At 30.2% G+C, this 26,143-nt stretch overlaps 1 pseudogene; it reads left to right on the top strand.

The window, feature by feature from the left end:
* The first annotated feature begins 1,882 nt into the window (after positions 1-1,882).
* On the top strand, positions 1,883-3,731 carry LOC149546548 (putative UPF0481 protein At3g02645 pseudogene; annotated as a pseudogene).
* The last annotated feature ends 22,412 nt before the right edge of the window (positions 3,732-26,143 follow it).

The following is a 26,143-nucleotide window of genomic DNA, read 5'->3' as shown; positions in this document are numbered from 1 at the left end:
TGGATGAGATAATTGAGCATTTACTATTGTCATGAGAATTAAGCAAAGAAAGTACTAGAAAAAGTGGAGATGGTTCTAAAACTGATTCTAAAATTGCCAACTATCCTATTTTATCTGGATTGATCTTGTACCAACTCCTCTTATTCTCCATTAAAATATTCTATTTGTTACAAGGAAAAAGCCAAATACTAGAAATATTTACAAAATTAAATCTTCAAGATAAGGCGGGCTACGGAAAGTTTTTGAAGTTATAAAATGTGACACATATTGAACCACATAGAATTTTTGCACAAGGCATTAACCAATGAGTTTAACTATAATAATGAAAGATATGATTTACACAATTTTGTATTGTTTTATTTTTATATTTTTGCAATCTTATAAGCTATGATAAGTGAGAGAAGTAATACAAATAGATTATATAATTTATTACTAAAATTATTTTTAATATTAAAATAATATTTTAAAAATAAAATGGGAATATGCATATTAAAATTTTTAAACTATAATCCTATTTCTTAATAAGAAAAGAAAAAGATAATATATTCTCTATCTTTATTTTTAAATAGTAATTTTCAAATTCTCAAATACAAATTTTTCGTATATCCTTAAATTAACAAAAATAATCTTAATCTTTTATAACATACTAGAAGCTTAACACATAATAATTAATCTCAAAAAATATTGAAATTCTACTGTCTTTATCTTTTTCAATTTTCACTTGTTTAGATATCATATTATGATAACTAATCTAATAATCTTTACATTAAAAAATATTATTATTTATTGAACAAATTTAATAATTCTTTAATCTTCCTTCCTTCCTTATATTCTATATCTCAAATCACTATGGTTAAATATGGTCATAAATATAATTTCTTATTATTATGTATGTACAATTTCTATTTTATTTGATTACTTTTTAGTAAACATTAATACAATTCTTAATAATCTATAGTATTCTTTTAAGATAAATCAATATAATTTAAATGTAACCCATGTGTTGACATAAAGATTGCAATTTTTAGTAAATATTATCATAAATTAGCACCTCAAATATAATATTTATATAAAGAAATTATAATATATTATACATTAAATATAAAATATATTGTAAAAAATTATGTAATTATAAATAGTCTCATATAATAATTTACATTTCACAATAATATATATATATATATCTAAACTATTATCTTAATGTCATTTAAATTATCATTTGCATTCTTTAATCTTCCCTTCATAAGACAGGGACTCAAGCTCCAAGAGCTCTTGTTGATGAAGAAAACACAACTTCTGGCATCTTGGTCTTAATGTGATGAGTTAATTTATCTCTGCATATCTTGGATTACACTAAATCTACAAAATCGGATTAAAAAAAGAAGTGAACGAAATAATCTGACGCGTGTAAACACCATCTCTTCAAATGTAGTCGGAGAAATGTTCTGGATGTCAATTGTGGACAACGTGAATGCCTACTCGTACCCTTTAAACTCTTCTTCTACGCTTCTGAACAAGACTGAAAATGCTCACATGTGTCATCTTGCAATCATTCCAATCAGAGGGCCATCTGCGACTGCCTGCAATACCGGCCAGCTTTAAACATCACACACTAACTAAAAAATTAAGCTTGGAAAGTTAAGTCAAACTTTGACTATTTAACATTTCTACTTTAGAAAGGAAGCATTAGTGTGTGATGTTTAAGCCCTTCGTACAAGACCTTTGAGAAAAACAAGTACCCTAGCAGTTTGAATAGAATCCGTAACCATTTTCGATTCTCGCTGGAAGTGGAGAAATTTTTTGGGACTTGCGTTGAAACCGAGAATGAGGTTATATATATGACCCTCTCCCTTATTGCTTCTCAAATTTCAGCTTTGGATTATCTAATTTTCATCCCCTGCCTGGTTAGTTGCTTTGATAAATCCCATATCTGCTCCCTACCGAGACAACGGAAGTAATGAATCCAGACGAACTAAACATTGATCAAAATCTTTGGGTTATTCAGATTAAGGAAAGCGTCCAAAAGCGTTTGGAGCAAGAAGAAGAGAAGGAAATGGTGGCATCCATTTTCGGTGTGCCCAAAGAGCTCTTCACAATGAAGCCAGAAGCATATGTTCCGCAGTGCGTCTCCATTGGACCATATCACCATTGGAGATCCCAACTGTGGGAAATGGAGAGTTATAAAGTGGCTGCTGCGCGAAGATTTCAGTACTTGCTAACCGGTGACTGCAAGTTCGAATACGTAGTGGGAGAGGTGAAGAAGTACGACTGGCAAATCAGGAAGTGCTACCAAAAATGTCTTGACTACAAAGAGGAAGAAGCACTTGCATGGCTCATGGCTCTGGACGCGTCGTTCGTGCTCGAGTGTTTGCAGTTCTACACGAAAGGGGTGGATCACTCTTCTTCGCAACTGTCATCCCAGCTGAAACGGCTGGGCAGAAGTGCAACCCACAATGCAATTATGAGAGATCTGATGATGCTTGAGAATCAGATTCCTTTGTTCCTTCTGCAGAAGCTGCTGGAAATCCAGCTGGGTTGTCAAGATAAGGCGGAAGAAAGGCTAAGTAATCTGGTGACGCTGGCCTGTGAAGAATGGTCGCCATTTATGTTGAAGAATAGTTCGGGGCTGTGCATAAAAACGAGGGGTCACCTATTGGAGGTGCTCTACCACTCTATTGTCCCTTCAGCAGTCCTGGACGACACCTTCACTGAGAAGAATGATGACGGGAATCAGGCCCCGGAGACTGATTCAGCATACATAAAGCATGCTGTGAAAGCTTTATGGAGGGTTCTCTCTTCGCTAACAATCAGTCTTGTTCAACTTGTCTCCCTTTTCTTTGACTGTGTCTTTAAAGGAAGGGCTGCCCAGTTTGCGACACAGTTGGCGAGGAATCTCGCTTCTGCGTTTGAAACTGGTTCAATTAACCGTAATGTTGAGAGAGAATCTTCCTCTCCGGAAATCCCTCCTTCACGCGACGAGCTGGAAATTCCGTCTGTGTCCGATTTATGCTGGGCGGGAGTAAGATTCGTTCCAACCGAGGGAGACCTTAGCACAGTTCGCTTCGAACCGAGCACTGCAACTCTTTATCTTCCCAGATTGAGGTTGGATTCCAACACAGAAGTTGTTCTGAGAAATCTGGCGGCCTTCGAAGCTTCGGCAGCGCCTGGTGATTTGGCCTTCAGTCGCTACACCGATTTCATGAACGGAATCATCGACACAGAAGAAGATGTTGGGCTGCTGAGGAGAAGAGGGATTATCTGCAACCAGCTGGCAGACGACGGGAAAGTAGCAAGCCTGTGGAACGGAATATGTAGATGCGTCAAATTGACTCGAGTTAAGTATCTGGACCAAGTTATAGCGGACGTCAACAGGCATTATAACAACAGGTGGAGCGTGGCTGCGAAGAAATGTGCAAACAAGTACATCTTTAATTCGTGGCAGCTCCTCACTGTTCTGGCCACCGGGATATTTCTGCTTATCACATGCTTCCAGACTTTTTGTTCTGTATATGACTGTAAGCGTTCGTGAAGCGACAGTGATATTTTGCACGGCTAGGCCAAGGAAGAGTTTAATCCTTTACGGCCCGTTTGGCGAGCGGAATACGGATTAGTAAATGCCAAAAAAATCATATGCCGTGTTGGTTGCACCAAATGGGTTTTAAGAACTGGGTTTGGTATTCTATTTTTCCCATCAAAACGGGCTTATCCTATTCCACCAAAATAGGTGGAATAGGAATTTAATAATGTCGTCGGGTCTGCCTATTCCTATTCCAACGTTGCCTATTCCAAATTTAATAATGTCGTCGGGTCTGCCACTCATGTTGCTGATGACTTAAAACAATTTTTTCCCTTTTTGTCGGGTCCGCACGAGATTTTTCCCCAACGCATCCTGCGCCACAAGGTTTCCCCAACATTCGTCGTCTGCAACCATTGGAGTGCAATATTGAAGCTTTTCATTGCAACATTGCCGCTGCCCGTTGCCATCGTCTTCGTATAACAGGTTTTTGGTTTATTTTTTCAACCATTCTTTCCAAGGGACGAAACCCTAGCCCACAGGTCAATTTTGATTTTCCTACAAAATGTATGTGGGTAGTGGAAACAAGTCTTTGATTTTTCTTGGTAGAAGAATATGATTGTGAAAAATATGATGTTCTTTTTAGAAAAGAATCAGCATTGTGCTATCTTCCCAATGTATAGATTAGAATAGTTTTTTGAGTCCGCAGCTAGGATTTTAGTTTTAAAATTGTACATCTTGTTTCATATTATGTATCTGAATATCCCAAGTCTCGCACCTTCTCAAGTGTTTGCAATGCTCTTTCTGACTTCATTCCATGTCCTTTGTTAATACCGATGTGAAACTCGATGACCATGCCATTCCTTTTTGGTAGCTACCAATCGCCTCCCTGTACAGTCTCGATGGCATTTAGAAAATTGCATTTGGTAGAGGACCCGTTTTTTCATTATTTTGATCACTAACATTGAATTGACCATGTATATATATGGAGTAGTCTTTGGTAAAATTCATTGAATAGGGTTTTAATATTCTATTAAAAATGCCCATACATATTAAACTGATGAATTTTAAAATTGTACATCTTGTTTCATATTAATTTAGACTATTATAATTGTACAGTCAACAGATAATCAGCTTCAGTATTAGTTATTGGTACCAGATTGATTTTTGGTTAAATTCATTAGAATTAGTTTTGTGAGCCTAATAGGAACTTGTATAATTGTCCCTTATTCATCTGAATGGGTGATACAATGTACATCTTTTAAAAAATCAATACACCAGCAGTTCTTTGTGTAGATGTCTGAAAATGCGCTTCAGTCAAGGCAACAGTAATATTGCTCCTGATGATCCTTCTCGCCTAATTTGACACATATACCTTATCTCCTCTTCCATGCACTGTCAAATCTGTTTCTCACAATAATAAAGTTTTCTCTTCCCTGTTTTCTAACAGCATTACAGTTCTCTTCTACAGTTATATTTTTTGTTTTTGGCACTATTATAGAGTTCAAATGCAGAGGAGATTGTATACTCATAGTATTACTTATCACAATTACATAATGATTTGTCTGTCACGGCTACAAAAGAATTCCCAATGTAACTTTTATCGCACAATGGTGTTCAGGCTCCTTTAAATATGTATAACATTATTTTCATCACATCTAATTATACCAATGAAGTCATAACCTGCTTTGGTAAACACACAATACCACTTTCCTTAGCTGGTTGTCTAATTTATGTTTGAAAAATCTGAAAGAAACGACACTTCTTTCAGTCAGATCATCTGATGCCAAGACCATTAACCCAATTCCCTTTGGAGTCCCTTCAATATTTTTTCCCTTGCTGCACAACTTTTTGGCATTGGTGAAAACATCTATGTCCTCCATTGTTTCATAGACATGGTCTTCAACCTTATTATGTAAGGTAAACTCGACTTCCACATAAACCTGTACACAAAGTGGGACATTTTTATAGTAGATTTTATGTCATTTTCGAGAATAAGATCATTTATTTATAGACATTCTTAGCTCTCTCATCCTAAGAGATCATTGAATATGATCCAAAATGTTGATACTAATAAACTCACAGAATATTACCCAATCTTACCCAAAAAGGTGAATATAAGATCATTTAACTACATTAATATAGAAGATTATTTTTTTAGTAAAAAGAAACTCATTTTGAGATTTTTTTTCCTGGAAGGAAAGGTATCCTTCTCCTGTTATCAAAGTAGTATAAATCTCTTTCAAAACTTCTGAGTGCAGATCTCAAATTTTTTGACATTTTTAGATTTCATCCATAGATCTTATTGGGTTATAAAAGCAAACTTCAGGTCAAGAACATAGTATTCATAGTTATTAACTTATAAGAGTAGATTTCAAGTCAAGAACATAGTAGAGTCCATTTAGTAAAAGAAAATACCAAAATCCTTTTCATGGTAACAAATTTCATTGGCAACGTTGGAATCATCAATTATTCAACATTTATTTTGAGAAACTCTTTTTTACTACTTTTGGTCGGTTTATGTGGATAAACTCTTTTTTACTACATTGTATAAGAAAGGTATATGGATCATAATAACTCCATTAAAATGTTATAGGGCATTTAATGGATCCTACTACTGAAGTACAAGTTTATGGAAGCATTGTTAGGAAAATCACACTCTTGCGTATATATTCCATTTTGCTTGTAGCCCAAGTGGTATTCATAGTAACAGCATCAGAAGATGCTAAAAGACAAAGGCACAAGAGAAGAAGGGCTGCTTGTCCTTTTTATAAATGTATTATCTATTCCAATGAGACAGATTGCCATGACCAAATACGCATGTCTAGAGAAGCATTCTTCAAACTTGCAAATATTCTAAGGGAGAAAGGGAGCATTAAAAATACGGTAAACATGAAATTGAAAGAACAACTAGTTATGTTCCTACATACTCTTGGCCACAATCTAAGGAATCGTAAGATTGGCCATAACTTTGGTCAATTAGGACAGACAGTGAGTCGCCACTTCCATAAGGTCTTGAAGGCTATTATATCACTCCATACCAGTTACTTTTTGCCCCCTTCTCCAAACACTCCTCCAGAAATTATTGGGAAGGACCGTTTTGATCCATACTTCAAGGTAAATCTCATATTGTCATGTATTTTGTTGCTTGAGTCTATTGCTACATATTTGACAATAATATTTCTTACACTAGGATTGTATTGGAGCAGTCGATGGAACCCATATACCAATTACCATTGATGTCGAAAACCAAGCAAAATATTGTGATAGAAAAGGCCACCTATCACAAAATGTAATGGGTGTCTGTTCGTTTGACTACAAGTTTCAGTATGTTCTTGCTGGTTGGGAAGGCTTAGTTGTAGATAGCCATGTTCTTGCTTCGGCTCTGACAAGAGTAGATCCACTACTAGTCCCCCCAAGTATATTTAAATCATTATTTTAATGATTATATATTCATTATTGTCAACCATAGGTTTTTTGCTATTTCCAATATATAATATTATTTTTCTTTTTTATAGGGAAATTCTATTTAGTTGATGCCGGCTATCCAAATGTTCCTAGATTTCTTGCACCTTATCGGTGTACGTGGTACCACCTCAAAGAGTTTTGCAGAGCAAACCCAATCAATAGTGCTCATGAGCTATTTAACCATCGACACTCCTCTCTTAGGAATGTGATTGAGCGCACATTTGGTATTTTGAAGCAACATTTTCCTATCTTGAGGCATGTGACATCCTATAGTATCACAAGTCAAACAAAGATCGTGTTAGCATGTTGCATACTACACCATTTCATTACGATAGAGGATGGTGTTCCACATGATATAGAAATTGAAGAGGATGATGATCGTGATGGGATAAGCATGCCAATTCTTGAAAGTTATGGGATGAGTCAACGAGATAGAGATGATTGGGGAAATTTTTGAGATGAAATAGCACAAAGGATGTGGGAGGACTATAGATCTCAACATTAGCTATGCTTTTAACTAGCATTTACACTTTTTCCTCACTTTTGAACAGCAATAATACTTGAATTATAAATCAGAATTATTGTTACGCTTTCATATTGTTGATTAAGTGATTGTAATTTGTGATTTATGAATTACAAATCAGAATAATTTTTATGCACTAAATTGTTGATTGAGTGATTTAAAACTATGATTTATGAGTTGCAAATCAGGATTATTGTTATGCACTAAACTGTTGAGTGAGTGATTTAAAACTGTGATTTATGAGTTGCAAATCAGAATTGTTGTTATGATTTCAAATAGCTGATTGAGTGATTTAAAACGGTGATTTATGAATTGCGAATCACAATTATTGTTATGCTTTAAACTGTGATTTATGAGTTGCGAATCAGAATTGTTGTTATGATTTCAAATAGCTGATTGAGTGATTTAAAACTGTGATTTATGAATTGCGAATCATAATTATTGTTATGCTTTAATTTATGATTAAATTTATGCATTAATTTTTATTTAAAACTATGATTTATGAATTGTGAATCACATTTTTCATGGTCCATCTATGTGTTATGTCAATGGCTCTCCACACACTCTAACAACTCATTATTACTAACAACTCATAACTTATTGCAACTTTTGCAGTGATATAACAGCTGCTTTTCTCAAAGGTAAAAATGTATTTCACTAATATATTGACGAGCATACATGAGGATGTTCGTATGCCCCCCACTGCCACCCCTATTTCTACCCCCATTGTCACCCCTATTTCTACCCCCATTGCCACTCATGTTTCTAACCCCATTGCTACCCTCACTGGTAGTTCTTCTAGAAGTCGAAAAGTGGTATGGATGAGAGAGATGGAGAGGAAACTTCTTGACTTGCTCCTTAAGCAAGTTGCTCTAGGAAGGAAAGGTGAAGGAGGATTCAGGAAAGAAGCACGGATAGCAATAGAGAGGAGATTTAATGAAGATTTAAAGTTGAATCTTGGAAGAGATAACTTTAAAAATAAGTTGAAAACATGGAAGTCAGTGTATAGAGTAATAAAAGAGTTACAAAATACTAGTGGTTTTGCTTGGAATGAGACAAAACAGTGCATGGATGCTGATGACAGTGTGTGGGATGAACATTTGAAGGTAATGTCCTCTTCAAATTCATGTCTTGTTCTAATTAGAAAAAAAATCTAATTATTTAATTTTACCAATGTGTAGAGAAATGAATTCAAGATTGCAAGAGGGTATAGGAGGTAGCCATTCACCTATTTTAATGATCTAACAGTCATTGTGGGAAATGACATGGCGGAAGGAAATGTAGCTGCAACGGCTCAAGATGTCAAAGATGGTAACCTCTTGGATGAGGCTGTTGATTTGGGTGATGATGAGGATTTTAATACGTCTCTGAATGTTGTTGATGATGAAGATTACCTTCAGTCAAATCAGTCCACTACATCCACTACAAACAATCCTTCCACACCAACGACAAGGAGGCTAAAAAGGAAGAAGGCAACCATGGCTGCTTCTTTGGATGCAATATCTGAAAACATCCATGAAGTATGAGAGGGAATCAATAGGTCACACACCATCAAATTTGATAAAGAAGATACTAAGAAAGAGGCGGCAGATTTTTTTGTTGCCTTGAAAGCCATCCCTGGAATCAATTGGGACACTATGACTATTGCATATGATGCTTTTATGCAAGAACCAACAAGAGCTATTTGGTTCTTAGAGATGGATGACTTAGTGAGGGAAGATTATATTCGATATAAATTTGGAGGATTGTAATGATTTTATATTAGATATTAGAAAAAAACATTTTAACTGTCAATTTTTTTCTTTCAAGCTAAAAGACGTTGTCATCTTTTGTATTGAACTACTGATCTATATAACTCTAGTTTCTCATTACAGAAGTATATTATTATTGTTTATAGAATGGTTTATTATTATTAATGATTATTGTTGTGTTGATGATATTCAGGTATTGCTTTTAGGATTTCAATTTGAAGGTAATGCTAATGCTAGTCCTGTTATATTTATATGTTGATGCTGATCCTTTAATATTTATATGTTGATGCTGATGCTAATCCTTTGATATTTATAGGTTAATATTTAACTTTGTGCATAAGCAAAAGTATAGAACAATAAGCTCTTTCTCCAATAGCCCTGGTATAGGAAATCACAACCACCAAGATTGAAACCCAAATGTGAAAAAATTAAGAATGACAATCAGAAATGAAGACCCCTTATACTAGAGCTACTAGCCATTTCACATCCTTCCTCAAAGTTCATAACCACCTCCAAGATCACAGAATACACCCATGTATCTTTACCATTTTCTTATGCCCGCAAAGATGAACAGCGCCAAAATAGAACTTGACAGAAATCCATGGCAATACCTTTCTCTAAGCCAACCTGAATTCGCAATGACAATAGCAATACAAAACCCATTGCTAAAAGGAGACACCATTAATGCCAATGGCCTCACTACACCATTGTATCAGACAGAAATGACATGTACCAATCTGACAACTGTAAACAAAATCTAAATGATCACTTCTTCATTATTTACAAGGAAAAAATAGATTAACGATGTTGAGATTCCTGTCACAAGCTTCTGCACTATTACAAGGAACAAGAGGAAAGCTCTATTTTTAAAATGTTGTAGAATATACAATAAATTAGTTCAAGTGGCTAAGTATGGCTTGTTTATTTAGGTATGCTAGATATCAAAACATATTGCATTAGATACTAAACCTACAGCTTGTACTAGGATCATAATGGTAATGGGGTAAGTCATCACTATTGGAAATCTACTTATCTTGGACATTAGCATGGTTTGACTAGTTAATATTAACTTGAATCTAGAACCCACTACAGTTACTGTGATTATGAATACAAGTAATGATTCAATGTGATTCTGGGTAGATCATTGTTGCTTCCATGATTATATTTACCATTAGTGGTCTGATTCAAGTTTGCTGATATTGGTTTCGAGATTTCATTTCAAAGGTAATGTTGATGCTGTTTCGGGATTTCATTTCAAAGGTATATGGTAATGTTCATATTTATATGGTAATGTTCAGATTTATATTCATATGTTGATGCTGTTTATACTTTGTCATATTTATATGGTAATGTCTAGATTTATATTTATATGTTGATGTTGTTTATACTTAGTCATATTTATATGGTAATATTCAGATTTATATTTATATGTTGATGTTGTTTATACTTAGTCATATTTATATGGTAATGTTCAGATTTTGGTCTAAAGATACATTACTTGCAGCACTTCCTTGGTGTTGTATCAGTCACAAAACTCAGAATTTGCCCCCTTCAATGATTGTGAATAACAACATACAAGGTAATGTTCAGATTTTTGTCTAAAGATGCCTTATTTGCAGCCCTTTCTTGAATTTGTATCAATCACAAAACTCAGAATTTTCCCCCCTTCAATGATTGTGAATGACAACATACAGGGTAATGTTTAGATTTTGGTCGAATTTGTGTCACTTTGATTGAGTAAACCACCTAAGAAAATCTCAAGTATTTATCTATTTTGTAGGGTTGTGTTTTTTTAATTTAGCTCTAGCTTTCAGTGTCATCATAGAGGACTTTCAATGAGCAAGTAGTTGACCAAATCTTGTATGTATTTTCATTTGAAATTTTAACTCGAGAGATTATTTTCTTATTAGATCTTTATAATTCTAGTGAATTTTCCATTTCAGTCAAGTTTCATGATGAAGAATGATTTGTGCAACTTAGTTTCGAGGTTAAAATTAATACAATTAATCAATGGACATAAGCTTCTATAAGGAATGTTTCTTAAATAATATATCTTGCTAATTGAATATTTCATTTTATTTGTATTTGTTCATATTTTATATAGGATTGATGGATTTGAAATTGCCAATGTGTGAGTGTGGCACTGGCCATGTAGTGTTAAAGACCTTGCACACAACAACTAATGCGAAGCGTAAATTCCTCTGTTGTCCAAATGGAAAAATGGTTATCACTAATTTTAGTTGTATGCTTACATTTTTTGTATCAACTAGTTGTTATGGAGACTACTAATTTAGATTTCGTATTGTAGGGGGATGGTGGATGTAGTTTCTTCCAGTGGGTCGATGATGTCTCGTCGACATCTACCATAGCTAAATCTGTAGCTCCTAAAAGTACTGATTGCAAGTTGTGCAAGGTCAGAGAGAGTGAAAACATGTTTCTTCGAGGCATGTTGGGAGTAATAATTGTTTCCATATTACTAGTTTGTTGGGGCAATATGTGTTAAAAAGTCTTGTAAAAGGGTTTCAGGTACCCTTCAAAACCTGTTTTTCTTAGTAAAAAAATTGAACATTGTGAGCCATGTTTTATGGTTTTTAATAGAAATGGTGGACATATTTAATAACAATTTGACTATATTTTTTGTTTGAAACTTGTGTCTGATCGTATTGTGGTGGCGAATTCTGTTAAAATGATGAATAAATTATACTAGTTGGAAAAATTATCTTTAAAAAAAGGCAATACTAGTTTCATTACTATTTCAATTGATTAACTCTTATTTTTAAAAAAAAATTCATAATTTAAAAATTGAAAAAATAATCTTTAAAATAAAAGTAATACTAGTTTTATTACTATTTAAATTGATTGATTGTAATTTTTTTAAAAATAATCATAATTTAAAAATATTATTTTACAAAATAAAAGCAATACTAGTTTCATTACTATTTTGATTGTCAATTCATAATTTAAAAATTGAAAAAAAGTAATCCAAATCAATCAAATCTATAAATTTAAATATTAAATAACAATAAAAAATTATCTTATTTAAATATAATCTTAAAAAAAGAAAAAGTAATTCAAATCAATCAAATGTATAAATTAAATTATTAAATAACAATAAAGAATTATCTTATTTAAAAATAATCTTAAAAAAAATAAAAGTAATCCAAATCAATCAAATGTATAAATTAAATCATTAAATAACAATAAAAAACTATCTTATTCCATTTCTACTTTTGCACAACCAAACAGAGGTTATACGTATTCCCTATCAAATTCTAGGTGAACCAAACAGAGAATAGGAATGTGTATTCCAATGTTGTATTCCTAGAATAACAAACCCGGAATAAGTATTCCTATTCCTGTATTCCTATTCCGCTCGCCAAACGGGCCCTTAATGCCAGATGCTGACGGCCATTTCTTCTCTTGATATTTGATTAATTCATTTGTTTGCAAACATTGTATCGTGATTAGACATAATAAGTATTGGTAAACATGTAAGTTAAACAAAACACGTAGATATGATTGACATTCATCTTGATATCTAAGAGTTATATAAGCCTTACATGGTTGGATTCAGAAAAAGGAAAAAATGTATAGATTATCTATACTCTTGTGAGCACAACTTTAGAATATGGTCAAATATTGTATAAATATCTTAATTAGTTTTAGCTTTCTTATGGTTTGATACATATTTTTATCTAACACAGTGAACTTCTAAAGAGCATCATTAAGAGCCTAGTATATTATGTGGTACTTGGATGAAATTTCCTCAATAACATTCAAGTCTTTGGATTAAAATGATAATGTCAATAAAGATATAACTATAGAATATATGATATTCTAATGCAAATTAAGACTAGTTCAAGTTGAGTCAAATAATTTAACAACGAACTCTAATATACTTTATGATTATAAAGAATAGATGATATTCTAATGTGAATTAAGACTAGTACAAGTTGAGTTGAATAATAACAATGATCTCTAATATACAAGTTTACATTATCTTTGATTATATAAGTCATGAAAGTATATTTTACCATTCAATTTATATGTTTTCTTTTAACTATAGCTACATGTTGACAAAACATAATGAGATTGTTTTGTCTAATATTTAATATGATGTCCATTTATTATTTTATTATTTTTACTTTTAGAATGTATGACAAAACTATCCATAAAATAATGTTATTAGAAAAATAATCCATAATTCTAATATCCTCTAAAATGAATCAAAATCATTGCTTTAAAGTACAATCACAAATTTTAAAATTAATCACTATCAACATGTATTCAAAGAAAACATTAGATTGCCATTTCCTTCACATATTACTTTCCTTAGTTGTAATATTAAAAACTTATAAACATAATTAAAAGGCTAAATATTCATTGTTAGGTTGTAAGAGTATATGATGTGAGCTCTATTGGAAAAATAGAACAACAGTAAAAAATAAGAGAAGAAAGAACTTTTAGCTTGTTACTCTATTGATTAATAGATGCAAATTTATACAATAGTTGAACTAACAAAATTCCTAAATGACTGCTAATTAGATTGAACACAAACTAATTCATGATTGACAAAACACATAAACTTGATAGCTAATTAAAACTTATGGACACCTAACTCAAACACATCTACAATAAGAACTTGATTCAAACTAAGACTCTTTGACTCACACCTAAACTAAACTTTTGTTGCCAGCAACTCAACAAGGTTTGTCAAATGTGCAACAATTATTTATTGACTACTTGGAACAATAACTCTAACAAGCTTTATACTACAGTTCCCAGTGGAGGTCAAAAATTCAGATGCAAAACTTGCATGTTAATTGAAGGGAGTAGAAAAAATGAACAACAATAATTTTTTTGGAAGTAAATGAGACTGCTCCTATGCCAAAATCAAATAACTTTCACATTTTAAAATCATGTGCTTTCATACTAGCTTCTCCAATTAAATATTATTGGCTACGGAGTCAATTACTCCATATTGACTTATTCATTGTGATACCAATATTTATTTATTTATAATATAACATTTTATTTATGTGAACTTCATGAGTGATACTATTGAATTTTGTGGACTGTCGATCTATTTTAAATTATTATTATAATATTAACTCTTATTAGATTGTATTTTATTTATTTTTTAATAAAAATATATTGATCAACCTTAATATATTAGCTTAGAATTCTTCAATAAATATAGAATATAAATTACTTTTGTTTTTTGTGACTTGATTTTTTTTTAATATCAATGTATAAGGTCTTTTTTATTGGTATAATAGAGTAAGGGGTCTATCTAATCCATGAATTATATTGAAATAAAAATAAATACATATTTTACTTCCTAGACAACATTTAGTTAATTATTAAAGGTTTTTCAACTATTCTAATATTTATAATCTTAAATTTAATGGGGTGACTTATAAAATATTTATTTACTCTTGTTACACCCTACTAAATAGGAAAGTCAAAATTTCAAATAATATTTAATATGCAAAAATGATTTATCTTGTGGTGGAAGAAAATTTCGTTTGCCTCATGCCTATAATGATTTTCTCCTTATTTGCATATTTAAAATGATCTAATACTTAGATTTTGGTGAAGTTTTTTTATTGACTTCTATATCTCCATTCAAGTTGGAGAGTGGATAATATTTTCCTTTGGAGGAGATTTTCTCTATACCCATTAAAGGGTATAAATTGTTTAGAGAGGTGTCAAAGTTTGTATTTTTATTTATGATGGCACAACATAGCCATTTATAATAGAGTGGATTGAACCATACTTGTCAAACAAAAATTGTAGACCAAGCACTAAGGCCAAATCATAATTCATATGGTCATATCGAGCATTTTCATATTGTGCACTCAATGAAATGACACAATGTTGGGGCTCCATGATAATTGACCATGTGGGTTTAGCATACATGACCAACTATCATTTTTCAATTAGTTAGCTTATTTATTGAAAACAAAATTTTGATGTGTGTGTGTGTGTGTGTGTGTGTGTGTGTGTGTGTGTGTGTGTGTGTATGATAATTTAAAATTAAATGTTTTTGCATAGTTATGACCACTGAAATTCCTAAATTACATCAATAAATAAATGAATTACTACAAACTTAGTAAAAGTAGCTAGCTATTTAATTTTTAATGTATTCATCTTAAACAAATAAAATAGTAGAGAAATTGAAAGGAATTTAATAAAGGTATAGTTATTTAAAGTCAAGGCCACAAAGGGAACACTACAAATAGATTTACCTACCTTCATTGAAAAGGCTTCTCATGGAACGAGGGGCCATGAATTGATATTTATAGAAGTGGGGCTAGAAAAGGCTAGAAAAGTCACGAAAGTATATTTTACTATTCAATTTATATGTTTTCTTTTAACTATAGCTAGACATGTTGACAAAATAGAATGAGAATATTTTGTATAATATTTAATATGATGTCCATTTATTATTTTAGTATTTTGACTTTTCGAATGTATGACAAAACTATCCATAAAATAACATTATTAGAAAAATAATATGATAATTCTAATATCCTCTAAAGTGAATCAAAATCATTCCTTTAAACTACAATCACAAATTTTAAAATCTATCACTATCAACATCTATTCAAAGAAAACATTAGATTGTCATTTCCTTCACATATTACTTTTCTCGGTTGTAATATTAAAAAATTGTAAACATAATTAAAAGGCTAAATATTCATTGTTAGGCTGTAAGAGTATATGATGTGAACTCTTTTGGAAAAATAGAACAAGAGTAAAAAATAAGAGAAGAAAGAACTTTCAGCTTGTTATTCTATTGAATAATAGATGCAAATTTATCGAATAGTTGACCCAAAAACATTCATAAATGACTACTAATTAGATTGGAAACAAACTACTTCATGATTAACAACACAAACAAGCGTGACAGCTTACTAAAACTTATGGACACCTAACTCAAACACATCTAAAATAAGAACTTGATTCAAACTAGGACTCTTTAACTCACACCTAAACTAAACTAGACCAAGTTAATTAGTTTTATCCTTCTTATTGTTTGATGCATATTTTTATCTAACACAATGAACTACTAAAGATCATTATTAAGAGCCTAGTATATTATGTCGTAAGGATGAAATTTCCTCAATGACATTCAAGCCTTTGGATCAAAATGATAATTCCCATAAAGAGATAACTATAGAATATATAATGTTCTAATGCAAATTAAGACTAGTTCAAGTTGAGTCAAATAATTTAACAATGATCTCTAATATCCTTTATGATATAAAAAATAGATGATATTGTAATGTGAATTAAAACTAGTACAAGTTGAGTTGAATAATAACAATGATCTCTAATATACAAGTTTTGATTATCTTTGACTATATTAGTCATGAAAGTATATTTTACAATTTAATTTATATGTTTGCTTTTAACTATAGCTACATGTTGACAAAATAGAATGAGATTGTTTTGTCTAATATTTAATATGATGTCCATTTATTATTTTAGTATTTTGACTTTTATAATGTATGACAAAACTATCCAAAAAATAACATTATTAGTAAAATAATATGATAATTCTAATATCCTCTGAAATAAATCAAAATCATTCCAATAAACTACAATCACAAATTTTAAAATCAATCACTATCAACATCTATTCAAAGAAAAGATTAGATTGTCATTTCCTTCACATATTACTTTCCTCGGTTGTAATATTAAAAACTTGTAAACATAATTAAATGGCTAAATATTCGTTGTTAGGTTGTAAGAGTATATGATGTGAACTCTTTTGGAAAAATAGAACAACAGTAAAAAATAAGAGAAGAAAAATCTTTCTGCTTGTTATTCTATTGAATAATAGATGCAAATTTATAGAATAGTTGACCCAACAACATTCATAAATGATTGCTAATTAGATTGAAAACAAACTACATCATGATTAACAACACAAATAAACTTGACAACTAACTAAAACTTATTGACACCTAGCTCAAACACATCTAAAATAAGAACTTGATTCAAACTAGAACTCTTTGACTCACACCTAAACTAAACTTGTATTAACAAAAACTCAACAAGGTTTGGCACATGCACAAAAATTATTTATTGGCTACTTGGAACATTAACTCTAACAAGCTCTGTATTACAGTTCCCGGTGGAGGTCAAAAATTTGGATACGAAAACTACATGTTAATTGAAGGGAGTAGAAAAAATGGATAGTAATAATTTTTTTGGAAGTAAGTGGGACCACTCCTATGCCATAATCAAATAACTTTCACATTTTAAAATCATGTGCTTCCATACTAGCTTCTCCAATTAAATATTACTGGCTATGGAGTCAATAACTCCACATTGACTTATTCATTATGATGCTAATATTTATTTATTTATAATATAACATTTTATTTATCTGAACTTCACGAGTGATACTGTTGAATTTTGTGGACTCCTGATCTATTTTAAATTATTATTGTAATATTAACTCTTATTAGATTGTATTTTCTTTATTTTTTAATAAAAACATATTTATCAATATTAATATATTATCTTAGAACCCTTCATCAATATAGAATATAAATTACTTTTGTTTTTTGTGACTTGAATTTTTTTAATATTGATGTATAAGATCTTTTTTATTGGTATAATAGAGTAAGCGGTCTATCTACTTCACCAATTATATTGAAATAAAAATTAGTACATGTTTTACTTCCTAGACAACACTTAGTTAATTATTAAAAGTTTTTCAACTATTCTAATATTTATAATCTTAAATTAATGTGACTTATCAAATATTTATTTACTCTTGTCACACCCTACTAAAAAGTAAAGTCAAAATTTCAAATAATATCTAATATGCAAAAATGATTTATCTCATGGCAGAAGAAGATTTGGTTTCACTCATGCCTATAATGATTTTATTGTTATTTGCCTATCTAAAATAATCTAATACTTAGATTTTGGTGAAGTTTTTTATTGATTTCTACATCTCCATTCAAGATGGAGAGTAGATAATATTTTCCTTTGGAGGAGATTTTCTCTATAGCCATTAAAGGGTACATATTGTTTACAAAGGTTTGAAAGTTTACATTTTTATTTATGATGGCACAACATAGCCATCTATAATAGAGTGGATTGAATCACACTTTTTAAAATAAAATTGTAGACCAAGCATTGAGGCCAAATCATAATTTATATGGTCATATGGAGCATTTTCATATTGTGCACTCAATGGAATGACATAATGTTGGGGCTCCATGATAATTGACCATGTGGGTTTAGCATACATGACAAAAAATTTATGTGTGTGTGTGTGTGTTTGGTAATAAAAATTAAATGTTTTTGCATATTTATTTTATTGATTTACATTATTTTTCATATATATATATATATATATGAGGACAAATTTCAAATTATTACAAGTGTTATGACTATTGAAATTCCTAAATTACACAAATAAATAAATGAATTACTTCAAACATTAAATACAAACTACTTCATGATTGAAAACACAAACAAACTTGACAGCTAGTTAAAACTTATCGACACCTAGCTCAAACACATCTAAAATAAGAACTTGATTCAAACTAGAACTCTTTGACTCGCACCTAAACTAAACTTGTATTAACAAAAACTCATGAAAACAAACTACTTCATGATTAACAACATAAACAAACTTGACAGCTAACTAAAACTTATCGACACCTAGCTCAAACACATCTAAAATAAGAACTTGATTCAAACTAGAACTCTTTGACTCACACCTAAACTAAACTTGTATTAACAAAAACTCAACAAGGTTTGGCACATGCACAACAATTATTTATTGGCTACTTGGAACATTAACTCTAACAAGCTCTGTATTACAGTTCCCGGTGGAGGTCAAAAATTTGGATATGAAAACTACATGTTAAATGAAGGGAGTAGAAAAAATGGATAGTAATAATTTTTTTGGAAGTAAGTGAAACCGCTCCTATGCCATAATCAAATAAATTTCACATTTTAAAATCATGTGCTTCCATACTAGCTTCTCCAATTAAATATTACTGGCTATGGAGTCAATAACTCCACATTGACTTATTCATTATGATTCTAATATTTATTTATTTATAAAATAACATTTTATTTATCTGAACTTCACTTGTGATACTGTTGAATTTTGTGGACTCCTGATCTATTTTAAATTATTATTGTAATATTAACTCTTATTAGATTGTATTTTCTTTATTTTTTAATAAAAACATATTTATAAATATTAATATATTATCTTAGAACCCTTCATCAATATAGAATATAAATTACTTTTGTTTTTTGTTACGTGAATTTTTTTAATATCAATGTATAAGATCTTTTTTATTGGTATAATAGAGTAAGGGGTCTATCTACTTCACCAATTATATTGAAATAAAAATAAGTACATGTTTTACTTCCTAGACAACACTTAGTTAATTATTAAAAGTTTTTCAACTATTCTAATATTTATAATCTTAAATTAATGTGGTGACTTATCAAATATTTATTTACTCTTGTCACACCCTACTAAAAAGTAAAGTCAAAATTTCAAATAATATCTAATATGCAAAAATGATTTATCTCATGGCAGAAGAAGATTTGGTTTCACTCATGCCTATAATGATTTTATTGTTATTTGCCTATCTAAAATGATGTAATACTTAGATTTTGGTGAAGTTTTTGATTGATGTCTACATCTCCATTCAAGATGGAGAGTGGATAATATTTTCCTTTGGAGGAGATTTTCTCTATAGCCATTAAAGGGTACATATTATTTACAAAGGTCTCAAAGTTTACATTTTTATTTATGATGGCACAACATAGCCATCTATAATAGAGTGAATTGAACCATACTTTTCAAAATAAAATTGTAGACCAAGCATTAAGGCCAAATCATAATTTATATGGTCATATGGAGCATTTTCATATTGTGCACTCAATGGAATGACACAATGTTGGGGCTCCATGATAATTGACCATGTGGGTTTAGCATACATGATAAAAAATTTATGTGTGTGTGTGTGTGTGTGTTTGGTAATAAAAATTAAATGTTTTTGCATATTTATTTTATTGATTTACATTATTATATATATATATATATGAGGACAAGTTTCAAATTATTACAAGTGTTATGACTATTGAAATTCCTAAATTACACAAATAAATAAATGAATTACTTCAAACATTAAATACAAACTACTTCATGATTGAAAACACAAAAAAACTTGACAGCTAAGTAAAACTTATCGACACCTAGCTCAAACACATCTAAAATAAGAACTTGATTCAAACTAGAACTCTTTGACTCACACCTAAACTAAACTTGTATTAACAAAAACTCATGAAAACAAACTACTTCATGATTAACAACACAAACAAACTTGATAGCTAACTAAAACTTATCGACACCTAGCTCAAACACATCTAAAATAAGAACTTGATTCAAACTAGAACTCTTTGACTCACACCTAAACTAAACTTGTATTAACAAAAACTCAACAAGGTTTGGCACATGCACAACAATTATTTATTGGCTACTTGGAACATTAACTCTAACAAGCTCTGTATTACAGTTCCCGGTGGAGGTCAAAAATTTGGATACGAAAACTACATGTTAAATGAAGGGAGTAGAAAAAATGGATAGTAATAATTTTTTTGGAAGTAAGTGAGACCACTCCTATGCCATAATCAAATAACTTTCACATTTTAAAATCATGTGCTTCCATACTAGCTTCTCCAATTAAATATTACTGGCTATGGAGTCAATAACTCCACATTGACTTATTCATTATGATGCTAATATTTATTTATTTATAATATAACATTTTATTTATCTGAACTTCACGAGTGATACTGTTGAATTTTGTGGACTCCTGATCTATTTTAAATTATTATTGTAATATTAACTCTTATTAGATTGTATTTTATTTATTTTTTAATAAAAACATATTTATCAACATTAATATATTATCTTAGAACCCTTCATCAATATAGAATATAAATTACTTTTGTTTTTTGTGACTTGAATTTTTTTAATATCAATATATAAGATTTTTTTTATTGGTATAATAGAGTAAGGGAACTATCTACTTCACCAATTATATTGAAATAAAAATAAGTACATGGTTTACTTCCTAGACAACACTTAGTTAATTATTAAAAGTTTTTCAACTATTCTAATATTTATAATCTTAAATTAATGTGGTGACTTATCAAATATTTATTTACTCTTGTCACACCCTACTAAAAAGCAAAGTCAAAATTTCAAATAATATCTAATATGCAAAAATGATTTATCTCATGGCAGAAGAAGATTTGGTTTCACTCATGCCTATAATGATTTTATTGTTATTTGCCTATCTAAAATGATGTAATACTTAGATTTTGATGAAGTTTTTGATTGATGTCTACATCTCCATTCAAGATGGAGAGTGGATAATATTTTCCTTTGGAGGAGATTTTCTCTATAGCCATTAAAGGGTACATATTGTTTACAAAGGTCTCAAAGTTTACATTTTTATTTATGATGGCACAACATAGCCATCTATAATAGAGTGAATTGAACCATACTTTTCAAAATAAAATTGTAGACCAAGCATTAAGGCCAAATCATAATTTATATGGTCATATGGAGCATTTTCATATTGTGCACTCAATGGAATGACACAATGTTGGGGCTCCATGATAATTGACCATGTGGGTTTAGCATACATGATAAAAAATTTATGTGTGTGTGTGTGTGTGTGTTTGGTAATAAAAATTAAATGTTTTTGCATATTTATTTTATTGATTTACATTATTATATATATATATATATGAGGACAAGTTTCAAATTATTACAAGTGTTATGACTATTGAAATTCCTAAATTACACAAATAAATAAATGAATTACTTCAAACATTAAATACAAACTACTTCATGATTGAAAACACAAAAAAACTTGACAGCTAAGTAAAACTTATCGACACCTAGCTCAAACACATCTAAAATAAGAACTTGATTCAAACTAGAACTCTTTGACTCACACCTAAACTAAACTTGTATTAACAAAAACTCATGAAAACAAACTACTTCATGATTAACAACACAAACAAACTTGATAGCTAACTAAAACTTATCGACACCTAGCTCAAACACATCTAAAATAAGAACTTGATTCAAACTAGAACTCTTTGACTCACACCTAAACTAAACTTGTATTAACAAAAACTCAACAAGGTTTGGCACATGCACAACAATTATTTATTGGCTACTTGGAACATTAACTCTAACAAGCTCTGTATTACAGTTCCCGGTGGAGGTCAAAAATTTGGATACGAAAACTACATGTTAAATGAAGGGAGTAGAAAAAATGGATAGTAATAATTTTTTTGGAAGTAAGTGAGACCACTCCTATGCCATAATCAAATAACTTTCACATTTTAAAATCATGTGCTTCCATACTAGCTTCTCCAATTAAATATTACTGGCTATGGAGTCAATAACTCCACATTGACTTATTCATTATGATGCTAATATTTATTTATTTATAATATAACATTTTATTTATCTGAACTTCACGAGTGATACTGTTGAATTTTGTGGACTCCTGATCTATTTTAAATTATTATTGTAATATTAACTCTTATTAGATTGTATTTTATTTATTTTTTAATAAAAACATATTTATCAACATTAATATATTATCTTAGAACCCTTCATCAATATAGAATATAAATTACTTTTGTTTTTTGTGACTTGAATTTTTTTAATATCAATATATAAGATTTTTTTTATTGGTATAATAGAGTAAGGGAACTATCTACTTCACCAATTATATTGAAATAAAAATAAGTACATGGTTTACTTCCTAGACAACACTTAGTTAATTATTAAAAGTTTTTCAACTATTCTAATATTTATAATCTTAAATTAATGTGGTGACTTATCAAATACTTATTTACTCTTGTCACACCCTACTAAAAAGCAAAGTCAAAATTTCAAATAATATCTAATATGCAAAAATGATTTATCTCATGGCAGAAGAAGATTTGGTTTCACTCATGCCTATAATGATTTTATTGTTATTTGCCTATCTAAAATGATGTAATACTTAGATTTTGATGAAGTTTTTGATTGATGTCTACATCTCCATTCAAGATGGAGAGTGGATAATATTTTCCTTTGGAGGAGATTTTCTCTATAGCCATTAAAGGGTACATATTGTTTACAAAGGTCTCAAAGTTTACATTTTTATTTATGATGGCACAACATAGCCATCTATAATAGAGTGAATTGAACCATACTTTTCAAAATAAAATTGTAGACCAAGCATTAAGGCCAAATCATAATTTATATGGTCATATGGAGCATTTTCATATTGTGCACTCAATGGAATGACACAATGTTGGGGCTCCATGATAATTGACCATGTGGGTTTAGCATACATGATAAAAAATTTATGTGTGTGTGTGTGTGTGTGTTTGGTAATAAAAATTAAATGTTTTTGCATATTTATTTTATTGATTTACATTATTATATATATATATATATGAGGACAAGTTTCAAATTATTACAAGTGTTATGACTATTGAAATTCCTAAATTACACAAATAAATAAATGAATTACTTCAAACATTAAATACAAACTACTTCATGATTGAAAACACAAAAAAACTTGACAGCTAAGTAAAACTTATCGACACCTAGCTCAAACACATCTAAAATAAGAACTTGATTCAAACTAGAACTCTTTGACTCGCACCTAAACTAAACTTGTATTAAAAAAAACTCAACAAGGTTTGGCACATGCACAACAATTATTTAATGGCTACTTGGAACATTAACTCTAACAAGCTCTGTATTACAGTTCCCAGTGGAGGTCAAAAATTTGGATACGAAAACTACATGTTAAATGAAGGGAGTATAAAAAATGGATAGTAATAATTTTTTTGGAAGTAAGTGGGACCACTCCTATGCCATAATCAAATAACTTTCACATTTTAAAATCATGTGCTTCCAAACTAGCTTCTCCAATTAAATATTACTGGCTATGGAGTCAATAACTCCACATTGACTTATTCATTATGATGCTAATATTTATTTATTTATAATATAACATTTTATTTATCTGAACTTCACGAGTGATACTGTTGAATTTTGTGGACTCCTGATCTATTTTAAATTATTATTGTAATATTAACTCTTACTAGATTGTATTTTATTTATTTTTTAATAAAAACATATTTATCAACATTAATATATTATCTTAGAACCCTTCATCAATATAGAATATAAATTACTTTTGTTTTTTGTGACTTGAATTTTTTTAATATCAATGTATAAGATCTTTTTTATTGGTATAATAGAGTAAGGGAACTATCTACTTCACCAATTATATTGAAATAAAAATAAGTACATGTTTTACTTCCTAGACAACACTTAGTTAATTATTAAAAGTTTTTCAACTATTCTAATATTTATAATCTTAAATTAATGTGGTGACTTATCAAATATTTATTTACTCTTGTCACAGCCTACTAAAAAGTAAAGTCAAAATTTCAAATAATATCTAATATGCAAAAATGATTTATCTCATGGCAGAAGAAGATTTGGTTTCACTCATGCCTATAATGATTTTATTGTTATTTGCCTATCTAAAATGATGTAATACTTAGATTTTGGTAAAGTTTTTGATTGATTTCTACATCTCCATTCAAGATGGAGAGTGGATAATATTTTCCTTTGGAGGAGATTTTCTCTATAGCCATTAAAGGGTGCATATTATTTACAAAGGTCTCAAAGTTTACATTTTTATTTATGATGGCACAACATAGCCATCTATAATAGAGTGGATTGAACCATACTTTTCAAAATAAAATTATAGACCAAGCATTAAGGCCAAATCATAATTTATATGGTCATATGGAGCATTTTCATATTGTGCACTCAATGGAATGACACAATGTTGGGGCTCCATGATAATTGACCATGTGGGTTTAGCATACATGACAAAAAATTTATGTGTGTGTGTATAATAATTTGAAATTTTTCCTGGACAAATTTCAAATTATTACACACACACACACACACACACATATATGAGGAAAAATTTCAAATTATTACAAGTGTTATGACTATTGAAATTCCTAAATTACACAAATAAATAAATGAATTACTTCAAACTTTAAATACAAATTTGGTAAAATTAGCTAGCTATTTAATATTTAATGTATTCATCTTAAACAAATAATATTGTAGAGAAATTGAGAGGAATTTTCTAATTATAAAAGGTAAGAAGGTACTTTTTCTAATCAAAATTAGCATCACAACAAAGGTGTTCATCCTCACACAACAACGTGCAAAGGCCTATGAACAAATTAACAACACATTAATAAAATTATAGTTATTTAAAGTCAAGGCCACAAAGGAAACACTATAAATAGATTTACCTACCTTTGTTGAAAAGGCTTCTTAGGGAACAGGGGGCCATGAATTGATATTTATAGAAGTAGGACTAGAAAAGGCCATTAAAACATATTTCTAACAACAGAGTAAGTGGGGAAGAAAAATGGATTTAGTTTGTAAGGTTACCTAAACTTCAAAATGGGTGACACAATAGCATCTAAAACCATCATTTATTAAAAAACACATCAATTCTAGTAGAAGATCAACCCGTCATTTGTAAAATTTATTTCTACTTCAACCAAAAGGAACCCATCCTAATAGTAGGTAAACTAAAAAATATTAGATGGCTAGAGACCCTACCAAAAATCCTTCCCGCACTCACATTAGTTATAGAAAATAAAAGATGACAAAAAATTAAAAATGTTCTCCCTTACAAAGGAAGTGTCAATCTTTATAGGAGACACTTCCAGCTCTATAAGAACCAAAAAAGAGGACAAATA

This window comes from Cupressus sempervirens, chromosome 7, assembly GCF_028749045.1.
Source record: "Cupressus sempervirens isolate cs-2001-9-10 chromosome 7, ASM2874904v1, whole genome shotgun sequence".
NCBI classification, from domain to species: domain Eukaryota; kingdom Viridiplantae; phylum Streptophyta; class Pinopsida; order Cupressales; family Cupressaceae; genus Cupressus; species Cupressus sempervirens.
The sequence above is the reverse complement of the archived record's forward strand: the minus strand, read 5'-3'. Positions and strand labels throughout refer to the sequence as shown.